This window comes from Arachis hypogaea, chromosome 1 (genome assembly GCF_003086295.3).
Source record: "Arachis hypogaea cultivar Tifrunner chromosome 1, arahy.Tifrunner.gnm2.J5K5, whole genome shotgun sequence".
Classification (NCBI taxonomy): Eukaryota; Viridiplantae; Streptophyta; class Magnoliopsida; order Fabales; family Fabaceae; genus Arachis; species Arachis hypogaea.
This window is the reverse complement of record NC_092036.1, coordinates 11,226,529-11,239,175: the sequence shown is the minus strand read 5'-3', so window position 1 is coordinate 11,239,175 and position 12,647 is coordinate 11,226,529. Positions and strand designations below refer to the sequence as shown.

Here is a 12,647-nt window from a genome sequence, read left to right as displayed (position 1 = left end):
ATATATTTGATATCTGATCCAAACATAAAAAGTGCAAATATCGAATTTGATCTAATAAGTTTAGTGCGAATTGGATCAAAATTTCAGCCATATCCAATCTGTGAACAACCCTAACAATAATAACTAAAAAATTATAATGATTATATTTTTAACTAAGAGGAAGTGACAAAAAAAAGTACCAAATACAAGAACATTTAATCAAATATTAAAAGAAAATTTTACTTTAAAACAGTTGGACTTTAATAATAATATGATAATTGTTTTATATATCACACAAATATAAACGTTTTTTCTGTGAGTCTAAGAAAGGTTTTGTAAGTCCCTAACCTTGTTATCGATTTTTGTAGTGCTAGCCCTCATATTATCAATTTGATTCATATATAATTCGGATGATAAATTATTTGGTGACGTGCTTCCTTTTTTACTGTGATATACTTGTTTATTATTATTATTATTATTATTATTATTATTATTATTATTATTATTATTATTATTTTGTACATTAAAAAATAACAGGCCAAATTATTACCATAACATAATAGAAATATGGAAGTTTATCATTCTCCTCTAATAGAGAAAACAAAATTCTTTTCAATAATTTATTTAACGTTTAGTAGAATAAAAATAAATTTTATTAGAATAAATTTTAGTACGAGTTTAATATTTTTATTCATCATAAAATATTTATAGAATTACACATAGATAAATTTTAATAGAAAAAAGAAAAAAATCATGATTTTTAATTTTATTTTTAAATAAACTTTATTTTTAATTTTAAAATAAATTTTAAATTTATCTTTAAATAATATTAATTTTTTACCATATATAATTATTCAATTATTTTTTAATCATATATAAAAAAATTACCCTTAATAAGACTTTTTTGTGTTATTCAATTATCTTTTTTCTTAAAATAATTAATTATTAAAATAATTAAACTTTTCACAACCAAAATAATAAAAAAATTATAAACAAAAAAATTAACCATCATGATAATTTTTTGTATTTTTATTCATATTTTAATTATAAACATAAATATAATTTGATTATATTATTTATGAAATGTGACTATAGATGTAGATAAAATTTAGTTATATTACTTATATATAATTTTATTGTATTGTATTACTTATAAAGTTAGATTATAACTATGACAATAGAATTGTTCAGGTATTTTTATATGTGTGACTAATTGGTGGTGTTAAAACATTACTCTTAATTATAAATAAAGTTTATAATTTAAAAAATTAAAGACTCAATTAAAAAGATACAAAAAAGATGACGTTAAAATATTCTAACTCTTTAAAATAAAAATATTGGAAATTTAATTAAAAATTATTTAAAATTTAAACTCAATAAAAATTTATATTCAATGTGTTTTGTATTAAATATATTTAATAACCTATTATATCATATTAGTTGAAATTAGCTTTTATAATGTTAATTTTCTAATAACACTTTATTAGAAAAAACCATTCTTTTTCAGAATTTTTTAAAAACTAATTAATATTATATATATTTTGTTACACTATATCTTGTTATAAAAAAATTATTTATTTCTAATGCTTATATTAAAAATGAAAACAAAATTTAAATTAATAAATTTTAATCTATAATATAATAATAATATAGTAATTATTTTATATATTGTACGAATATAAATTAATTATTTTTTTATTTGTAAAAATTTTAAGAACTTGTTATATATATATATATATATATATATATATATATATATATATATATATATATATATATGTGATAAATGTGATATATTTTTTTATATAAATAATTTAAAAAAATCTAATAGTTAATCTATTACCTTTTTTATTTTAGTCCAAATTAAATATTTTTTATTATTTTTGGAAAGAAAATTTTTGAAAAATTTAATAATATGTGATGAAAAATACCGAATAAATTATACATAAATCAATTAAAACATAATATGAAAACATCTTTAGCAAAAGATGAAATATGCGTCTTTATGTGAGTGGTCACCAAAATAGTTATATGACTTTTTTGAGAATAAAAAAAGTATTAAATCTAAATCTAAATTAAGAAATTTTATATATTTTTTATGTCGAATTAAAATAAGAAAACAAATTTAATATTTGATCTTGTAGAATTTTAATATATAGAAATAAAAATAGATTCTAATCTTATTTGTTTCTAAAACTACACAAAAAAATACTATAATATTATAAAATATTATTTTTCTTTTTTCAATCTAAAAATATTTCAATAAGCAAAATATTTTCTCTAATATATTTGTCTAGATTTAAACACTAAGCTAGTATGATAATGAGAGTCTTTCAAAGATTTTTCTTCCTTTAGTTTAGAGAAAGATCAAGCACAAAGAGATTTTCCTTAATAAGGGAAAGTCCCTATAAAATTACCATTACACTATTTTCATTTTGGAGTGTACTAAAATAATTATTTGGAGAATAATTTTAAATTAGTTTCTAAATTTTTTTAGTAAACGACTTTAGTTTTTATTTGTTATTAATCATTAGACTTTGAATTTTTTAAATAGTGAACGGGTCTTTTATGTATTTATTAAAGTTTTTTATGTATACAAAATGTGAATTTAGCTAAAACATGATATGTTACAATAACAGTTTCTGTTAACCAATATGTTATTTGATTCACTACACCAAATTAGATGAATAGTTACACTTATTTTATGACCCATATTTAAATAGTTGCTATTAAATAAAATTGTGACACTTATTTATATAATTTTTTTAGCGTCATTAAAATTTTAAGTGTCCCATTAATAAGAAACATATCAATCTATTCCTTTCCCTCCTTTCTTTTTTTATTTTCTATTTCTCATAGTCATTTTTATTTTTCAAAACCCTAACTAATTCAATTGGTACCGTAGTAATTGGCGTTGAGATTAGAAGAGAAAAGATGAAAAGGTAATAACGGTGTTTGCATTCTTCGCCATTTGTGCTCTTCGCAGTTTGCGTTTTTCGCGGTTCAGCTTTCTTCGCCATTCAGTACTACTATTGTAGAGATAAGATGAAAGATGGCGTTCGCAGATTTGAATCTGAATCTCTAGGAAGTTAGCATTTGTTATTCGCATCACAGTTTGCAGTTTAAAGTTCGAGTGGTTCCTTATCTTTCCCTCAAAGACCTTCATCAAGTCATCACATTGAATTATACTATTGATTATATATGTATGTTCCACGAAACTCAATAGAGTATGAGCGAGGGGTTAGGAGGTTTATTGATTTTTTCTTCGAAAATAGTTTAGCTGAAGCAATTGTATGCCCTTGTTTGAAGTGCGGTTTTAGAAAAAAAATTTGACAAAGGGTGAGATGTACGATCACTTGATATGTACTCAATTCTCGAAAGAATATACATTTTGGTTTTATCACGGAAAGACTGAAGTAGGAGATCCCAGTAGTAATGTCTCAAATAGTGATGCTTCAAATGTTTTTGATGATTTGTTTAATCAAGATTCTATTCATGACATGCTTGGAGATGCTCTTGGGACTGATATGCACTGGACAAATGAAGTCTCATTAGAGTCAGATGAAGACATTGATGGAGTTGAAAGAGTGATGTCAGATATAGCTGATGCAACGGAGTTTGGAGAATTAGTAAGTCATGCAGAACTATCTTTGTATGAAGGGTGTACAAGATTTTTAAGATTGTCCTTTTTGGTGAAGATGTATCATATTAAGTGTATATGTGGGATGATTGGCAAGGCAATGTCGATGATATTTGAACTCTTACATCATGCATTTGAACAAGCAGAGATCTCGAGTTCATTTTATGAAGCAAAGAAAACTATCTTGAAACTTAGTATGAATTATGAGAAGATACATGCATGCCCGACATGTTGTATTGGGGTGAATACAAGGAGAAAGAAATGTGTAAAGTTTGCAACAGGTCTAAATGGAAACTAGATACAAAGGGTGGTAAAATTCAAGAATCAAATGATGGGAATATTAAGAAGAATGTGCCTGCTAAAGTTCTTCGTTACTTTCCACTAAAACCTCATTTCCAAAGGTTATTTTTGTCTTCAAAGACAGCCGAGGCCATAAGATGGCATGATGTTGCTCCTAAGGAAGATGGTGTAATGACACATCCTAGAGATGCAAAAGCTTGGAAGATGTTTGATTTAAATAACACTTCATTCGCAGAAGATCCACGAAATATACGTTTGGCATTAACTACTGATGGTATTAATCCCTATCGTAGTATGAATGAAAATTCTAGTACCTGGCCAGTTATTCTCATTCCTTACAACACTCCTCCATGGATTTGTATGAATTGGACGTATTTTATTCTTTCAATGATAATTTCTGGAAAAAAGATGCCAGAAAACAATATAGATGTCTACTTACAACCGTTGATCAAAGAGCTAAAAGAGTTATGAAATGAGGGCATGGATGCATATGATTCTTTTGAGAAAAAGGCATGCGACGTTGATGTGGACTATAAGTGACTTTCCTGGGTTAGAAATTCTCTTCGGTGGAACACATACACTGGACTTGCTTGTCCATCTTGTAACTTTGACTCTATTCCTTTTCAACTTTCTCATAGTAGAAAATCATGTTTCATAGGACATTGTCGTTTTCTTAATCAAAGGCATCGGTTTAGATTGAATAGGGTTCGATTTAATGGAGAGCAAGAATTTCACAATCCACTGAAGAGGTTATCTGGTCTTGATATACTTGAGCAAGTCAAGGACATCAATGTCACATTTGGTAGAAAAGAAGAGGCAAAAGTTAGGGAGAAAAGAAGACGTGATGAGCGTGCTACAGAAGGTGCTAACAGTGGAGGAAGAAAAGCATTTTTTTAACTTTCCTATTGGAAGTATAACCTATTGCGTCACAATCTTGATGTGATGCATATAGAAAAAAATGTATGTGATAATGTGATATACACGTTGCTAAATGACAGCACCAAGTCAAAAGACCACCTCAATGCTCGAAAAGATCTTAAAGCTTTAGGCTGTAAACAAGATCTTTGGCCAGATGAGAATGAAAAGTACGCTCCAGATATCTTTACACTGACTAATAAAAGGCAAGAAGGCTTTTCTGTCAACTTTAAAAAATATTAGTGTGCTAGACGGGTATTCAAGTAACATATCTAAGTGCATTGATGTTGACAACCTTAAGATCAATGGGATGCTAAAAAACCATGATAATCACATATTGATGCAACAATTGCTATCATTAACCATGCAAACGAGTTTGCCTAGTGAAGTTTCAGCAATCTTGATTGAATTGTGCTCGTTCTTTAGGAAGTTATGTGATAAAAGATTGATTATTAAGGATTTAGATAAGTTGCAAGATTAAATTGTGCTCACTTTATGCCATATGGAGATGTTATTTCCTCCATCATTTTTTACAGTTATGATTCATTTGGTGGTTCACCTTGTTGAAGAAGTTAAGCTTGGAAGTCTTGCACACTACCGGTGGATGTATCCGATAGAAAGGTAACAAAGAATAATTTTTTTACCTTAATTTTAAAATAATGTATAAGTTTTCTATTAATATTAATAGTTTTGGCTTAATTAATAGGTACTTGGGACAAATAAAATCTTATGTGCGTAATAAAGCACAACTAAAGGGCTATATTACTGAAGGTTATCTTATGCAAGAAATCCTTACATTTTGTTCAAGATACCTGGACAATATTGAGACAATATGGAATCGACGTAAGCGTGTTAGTAATGAGCCTACCCAGATAGATCCCAATTCACGAATATCTAAGCTGTTTTCTCAAGTTGGAGAATCAAATACTGGTTTCACATATTTTACTTTATCACCAATTGAGAAGAGGCAGGCTCATAGGCATGTTTTGACAAATTGTCGTGCAGTTGATAACTATTTTAGGGATTATAGAGATATTGTGAAGAAAAGATTAAGAAGCCAAACAAGGGATACTACTAAGATAGACAAAAAGGTTCATAGAAAATTTGTTGATTGGTTATCTAATCATGTAAGAGAAATTTCACTTATTTTATTTTTTATTTTTGCAATATGTCTATGACTAACACAAATATGTTAATGTGCTTTTAGATTTGTACTAATCTCAACAAACTTCCTGATGTGGATAAAGACATTCTTATCAGTCTTTCTCAAAGACCATATGACCAAGCAAGAAAGTTCTTTTCATATGATGTTAACGGATATAAATTTCAAACTTTGGCAAGGGATAATGGATTAAAAACTCAGAATAGCGGAGTCTTCGGTACATTTGGAACAAGAAGTTACTCAAGTAGTAAAGATACCCGAATAAATTTTGGTGCGGTACCTTATTGTGAAAAGTTAGTAGACATCATTGAGCTTTTCTACAATGGCTTTATAGTTCTCTTCTTTAAATGTCAGTGGGCAAAGACAACTAGTCCTAGAGGAATCAAAAAGGACAATTTGAGTTTTTTATCTGTGAACTTTACAAAGCTCATACATACTGGTGAACATGAAGATGATGAGCCATATATTAAAGCTTCTAAAACCCAGATAGTATATTATGTAGATGATGAGAAGAAAAAAGGATGGTGCATACCAATTCACTTGAAGGCATGAGATTTGTATAACATGGGTGGAGATAATATGGGTGAAGATGACAAAATTATAGTATCCAATGATAATTATCCACCACAAGACTTAGAGTCTCTTTTTTTAGATGAAAATACAAATATAAAATTGGCGAGGATAGTTGTAGATGATGATCTTCCAATAATCAATGAAAACTATTATGAGAATGGGGATATGTTTGTGTAAAATACATTGAAATTTTTCAGAAGTTACTAAATATATTTTCAGAGCATTCAAATATTTTTTCTTGTTTGGCAATTATGAGGATTGTTGGGAGAATTTTTTAGGAGGATCTAGAATTATTCTTGTATTTTAGATGACATTGCTTCATTTGAATGCCTAGATTCCTCGTTTGTTTGAATTAAATTGCCTTTATCTTGTAAGAAAGAGAAAGAGCTTTCAAAGAGCTCCTTGTTCTTCTCTGTTTTGTTTATAATATAGTGGACAACTGGGCCTGCACTTTTACAGAATTTATTCTAGATTGCAGGTGATTCCGAGAAGTTGATAAAGGTGCTATTTGAGCTTGCAAGACACCATGCCCCCTCAACCATATTTCTTGATGAAATTGATGCAATCATTAGTCAACGCGGTAAAGCACGCAGTGAACATGAAGTAAGTAGACGACTAAAAACTGAACTACTCATACAGGTGATGCTTTCTTCTTAAACTAAATATATTTCATAATCACCAGCTTAATGATAATAACATGATTTGTATTGAGAACACTTTATATGTTAGTTGTCCTTGGATAAAAATCAACTATGATAGAATTCGAAGTTATCGCATATATAGGACTTGTTTCTTGCCTCCTATATCTGGTCAGCAAAAAGAGAATGTACTGGTTGAGAGTGTTTTGGGAGTTATGGGAGTCCATGAGTAATGACAATGGTAGCTGGGTCAATAAATTGTAAAGAAAAAATTAAACATATATTTAATGATGTATATGTAGATCTGTGTGGTTTTATATCCCGGTGATGTCATGGAAGATGAAAAATTTTTACAACTGAAGCAGCAGTTTTTTCTCTGCAGTGCTTCACTCCAAGTAAGTTAAAAAATTTTCTTTTTCCTTTTTCAAGTTTTCTTTAATATATTTGTGCTACCTTCTAGTAGAAAGTTAGGATTAAACCCTTTGATGGTGTCACTGTTAGTGGGAGCCACAGGATCATATATTCATATTTTCTTAATTTAAAGCCTCAGATCATTTTCGTCGAGTCTAAGAGATATATCAGTTGATTTCCAATTCACAATCCCCCTGATTTGATGGATGCAAGAAACAAAAATGTCCTAATTTCTATTGTGGTTTTTCTTTATGCCTTAGCTAACTACCATATTTATATTTTAAGAATGCATTTCTGATTTCTTTACCTTGTTCATTTGACATGTCAGTCTTACTATTTCCATTCCTATTTTGGACATATTACAGGACATAATTGCCTTTTTTAAGGAGCAAAGACAAGGAAAGGGACCATGGAACTGGGCCGAATTCCCAACAAAGGTTGCTGTACAATTGAATGATACTCACCCTACCCTTGCAATACCTGAGCTGATGCGATTACTTGTAGATGATGAAGGACTTGAATGGGATGAAGCATGGGATCTGACATCAAAGTCAGTAAATTATAAAATTTCTTGCATGAAATGATGTGTAACTTTTTCTTTCATCCATGATCTGTTAATGCCTGTAGTGTATTCCTCACTAGTAAAATATGTAATAGTTATATTTCAATGTGGAAATGATAAAATGCTTTCAATTCATAACTTTCACACGGTTCAACCTTGAGAGTGAGCTTTCCAACATGCGCATATTGGATAATAATTCCCAGAAGCCAGTAATTCGGATGGCTAATTTGTGTGTGGTTTCTTCTCATGCAGTAAGTGGTTTACTCATTTGAAGAAAATGCCTCATAATTTTTAATAAATCCTTGTCTTCGGTCTTTTCATTGATACCCTATCTTTTCATTTACATTCTACAGGACTCTCCAATTTTTATTTTCTGTGACATTTTTTTCATACTTGTGCATTTTATTTCATTTGAAATCTGTTTGCTACTTGGTGCCCGAATGTTGTTAGGTGAATGGTGTTGCCCAGTTGACTCCTTTAGACTACTATTTATCAACAATGATTTATGAACAAAGTTGGCCAGAGAAAGAACTTGGCCACAATATTTTCCTTCTAGTTGCAGATACTCAAGCAGGAAGTCTGATTGGGAAGCAGGGTTCCACCATAAAATCCATTCAAGATGGCTATGGTTGTATTATATGTGTTCTTGGATCAGGTTTGTTTCCAGCTATTTTTTATTATATTAGGATACCTTGCTATACCTTGCTAGGTTTGTTCCCATCTATTTTCTATTATATTAGGATACCTTGCTTATATTTGGAAACTAGTACACTTAACTTTTTTAGAATTATTTATCAAGTGGTATTTTAGTTGATCTTATATATTCTCCCAATTTACATTCAGTCTCCCCTTTTTTCTCCCTTTCTCTACTGCATTAGTGATCAGATTGCTGTAACATAATTGTTTAGAGAGTTCACTCTTGTTAGAAATGGCAATTATATGTTACCTTCACTTGATAAAAAATATGCAAGAACTATTTATGATATTTAATCTTAAAAGATTTTGGTTACTGAGTTTTAATTTTCTTGAATAATGTACTATTTAAAATAGAAAACCTGCCTGTGTTTGCTTTTAAAGACGATAATGTTGTTGAAGTACAAGGTGATCCTGCTGGAGTTCATAAGGCAGTTGAAGTTATTGCAGTTCATTTGCGTAAGTTATTGGTTGACCGTAGCATAGCTGGAGTATTTGAAACAAAGACAAGTCCTTTTACCTCCCCTTCCTTTTCTTTCCATGAAGCTAAAAGGTGCGAATGCGAAGACCAAAAAGTGGCTATGAAGTTTCTTTTATAATTTTACAATGTCTTGGACCTTTTCTAAATGTATATTGTTTGTGATGTAGCAATTTTATATGTTGTTTCGAAGTTATACATGCACCAACCATCTTTGCTAACAATTCTGTTGTCTTTTTTTTCATTATCAGATGCAAATGCCAGATGTTCGAGTCAACCACAATGCACCCCCACACCAACCTTGGGTTCCTCTTCCTCAAAGGTTTTCAGCTCCTGGTGGCGATGGACCTGCTTTTGTACCCCCTAGTCAGCAATATATGCCACCATCACATCCCTATGATAATTATTACCCAACAACCGACCTGCCTCCTATGGACAAACAATTCCATCAGGCTCCACTATATGCTTATGGTAGGGATCCTTCCGCTGAAACTCATCCACCAAGTGCACAACCATAACAATCTGCTGCAACTAAGGTGTCTTCTTTTGCCTAACTTGAGAATTTTTGTGGAGAGTGATATTCATTTGATGAAGCATCGTATCTTGATTTTATGTAATTTCGTTTCTGCTGCATAGGTTACGCAGCACATGCAAATTCTTCTATCATATGCAAATGCGGTTATTGGAGCATCAGGTTCAAATAACAGTTACATTCGTCGTGCTAGTGGAGCAAGTGTTACGGTTTAGGAGACAAGGGGCATGCCAGGGAAGATGACTTTTGAAATAAGTGGGACTATATCAGAGATACAAGCAGCCCAACATTGTTGTTATTTTTTGTAAAACTTGTGGGATTGAATTTGGATTTGTTGAAATACAATGTCATTTTTGGAGAATTCAACTTTTGATAATAAAAACTTTTATGTTTGAAAGATTATAACAGTTTAAAACAGTCACTAAATACAGGAAAAATTTGTCACAGGAATAAGTAACTTAGTAACGGTTTTAAATAAAAAAACTGTTACTAAAAATATTGTGACGGTTTAAATAGTCACTAAATATGCTTAAAAACTGTCATAAGAACAAGTAATTTAGTGACGGTTCAAATCGTTGCTAAATATCGTGACGGTTTAAAATAGCCATGAAATATAAGGAAAAGCTGTCACAGGACTTAGTAATTTAACGACAGTTTCAAAACGTCGCGAAATACAGTATAAAAAACACCTTTACAACTGTTACAAATTAGTGACGCTTTTATATTTTAAAAACTGTCACAAATAATTTAGCGACACTCCTTACCAACGGTGGTCCAAAATCGTCACTATGTCAGCTGGCGATCCTCAAATATGTGACACTTCTTTTAATCGTTGCAAAATCATTTAGTGACAGTTAAAACCGTCACCAAACATTAAAAAAACCGTCGCCAAAATGCTATTTTATTGTAGTGATCATTAAGTTATTAGTACTCTATTATTTGAAAACTAACATTATACAACATAGTATTATATATGATCGGTTTTATTAAGGAACTAATTTTTGCTTAAATCAATAATCACTCAGTAAAGTAATGAATAAATAAAAAAAATATTAAGGAAAAAGAAGAAGTTTTATAAAAAAAAAAATTAACATTGTTAGTTGAAAAAAATTAGTTGTCAGTCTTTTCCTATTACAAAATCAGATTGAGTATTTATCAGAATTTCTCCTATCATTCACTTTAAATAATCACAATATAGTATCATAGTATGTTTCAGTTACAAAATTAATAATATCGTTATTGTTAACTTAACTGTAAGGCTATGGCTAATAATATTATTATTTATTTATTTATTGATATAATCTATTTGAAATATTTTCGCAACTAAGATGAAAAATTGAAACCAGAGACTTAAGCTTATATTTCATGAAAAGAAATGAGATATATAGTTGTGTATGTGAACAAATTACCTTAGAAGTTGAAAGGTTATATATATAACTTTTATTTTTATTGGAGTGTCTTCTATTAGATTTTTTTAGAACTTGGACAAATATTTAGGAGTAAACCTTAATTTTTCTCAAATTACATGCATAACTTTTAACGATATTTTGGACAAAATTTGAGGAAGACTAACTAGTTGAAAAGAGAGATTACTTACTAATAACGCGGATAAATTTTGTTTGCTTAATTTGATAGTGATTGCAATTTTTACTTATCGTATGCAGGTATTTCTCTTAACTTTCTTAAAGAGGTAACTAATAAGATAGAATTCATGATGCAGAATTTTCTATGAAAGGGTTAAGCTGATGGTAGAGGTCTGAATCTAGTTAACTGGAAGGTGTTGGTCATCCCTAAGAAATTTGGGCGTCTGAAAATTAGAAAATTTTTTTGTACTAATATTGCTCTTCTTGAAAAGCTAGTTTGGCAACTTTTTCACCATCCTGATAAGCTATGAGTTCAACTGTTGACGAAAAAATACTATTCCTCTAAGGACGATGATTATTTCAGTCAGTCTCGAGACAAAAGATTTTATATTTGGAAGAGAATATGTCGAGTTTGGGATATCTTAAAAGAATGTTTTATTTAATGCATTGGGATTTGGAACAGAACTTTTATTTTTCTAAATGGAGAAGAGAAGGGCGATTGTGTCATGAGATGAATTATGTTCACATTTCTAATTTTGATCTCCGGATCTTGGACCTTTGATCATCTAGATAGTGAAACTTTGAGAATATCTATTCTCCTCTAAATCAATCTCTGCAGAACAACATTAACTCTTACAACCCAGATGTTCAAATTGGTTCAGAGATCGGTTGGTGTTGGATTGGTGCGACTTTAAAGGTTTATGACACTCGTAGTGGTTATTTGTGATTCAGTAAGAAGATGTTTAGTTGGGTGGATAGGGAGAATTGGCTTTGGCTTTGGCATCAACATGTTTTGAAAAAGCACAAATTCTTGGCCTGGCTATGTCTTCATGAGCCTCTTCCTACTGCTACATTTCGTTTTAGGAGGGGCATTTTACACACAGATAACTGTCCACCATATTTCTCATGTCAGGAATCAATTTTACATTGCATTTGGGATTGTCCAAAAGTCCAGCTAGTTTGGCAAATTTTGGGATCTCTGGTCAACCACTGGATTTGATGAGTTGGTTCTTACATAATAGCAAATAATGCCCCTTTAAATTCTTTTACGGTCTCTGGTGGATTTTGCGTTCGAGGAATAACGAGATCTTTCATCTCCACGAGCCTTGGACCACGGACAAAGTAACTAGTATATCTTTATTCTTAGAAAAGGACCTTCGAAATATTTTTGAGTTGCAACG

At 30.1% G+C, this 12,647-nt stretch overlaps 1 pseudogene; it reads left to right on the top strand.

Moving 5' to 3' along the window:
- Window positions 1–8,614: 8,614 nt before the first annotated feature.
- On the top strand, window positions 8,615–10,191 carry LOC140179595 (flowering locus K homology domain-like; annotated as a pseudogene).
- The last annotated feature ends 2,456 nt before the right edge of the window (window positions 10,192–12,647 follow it).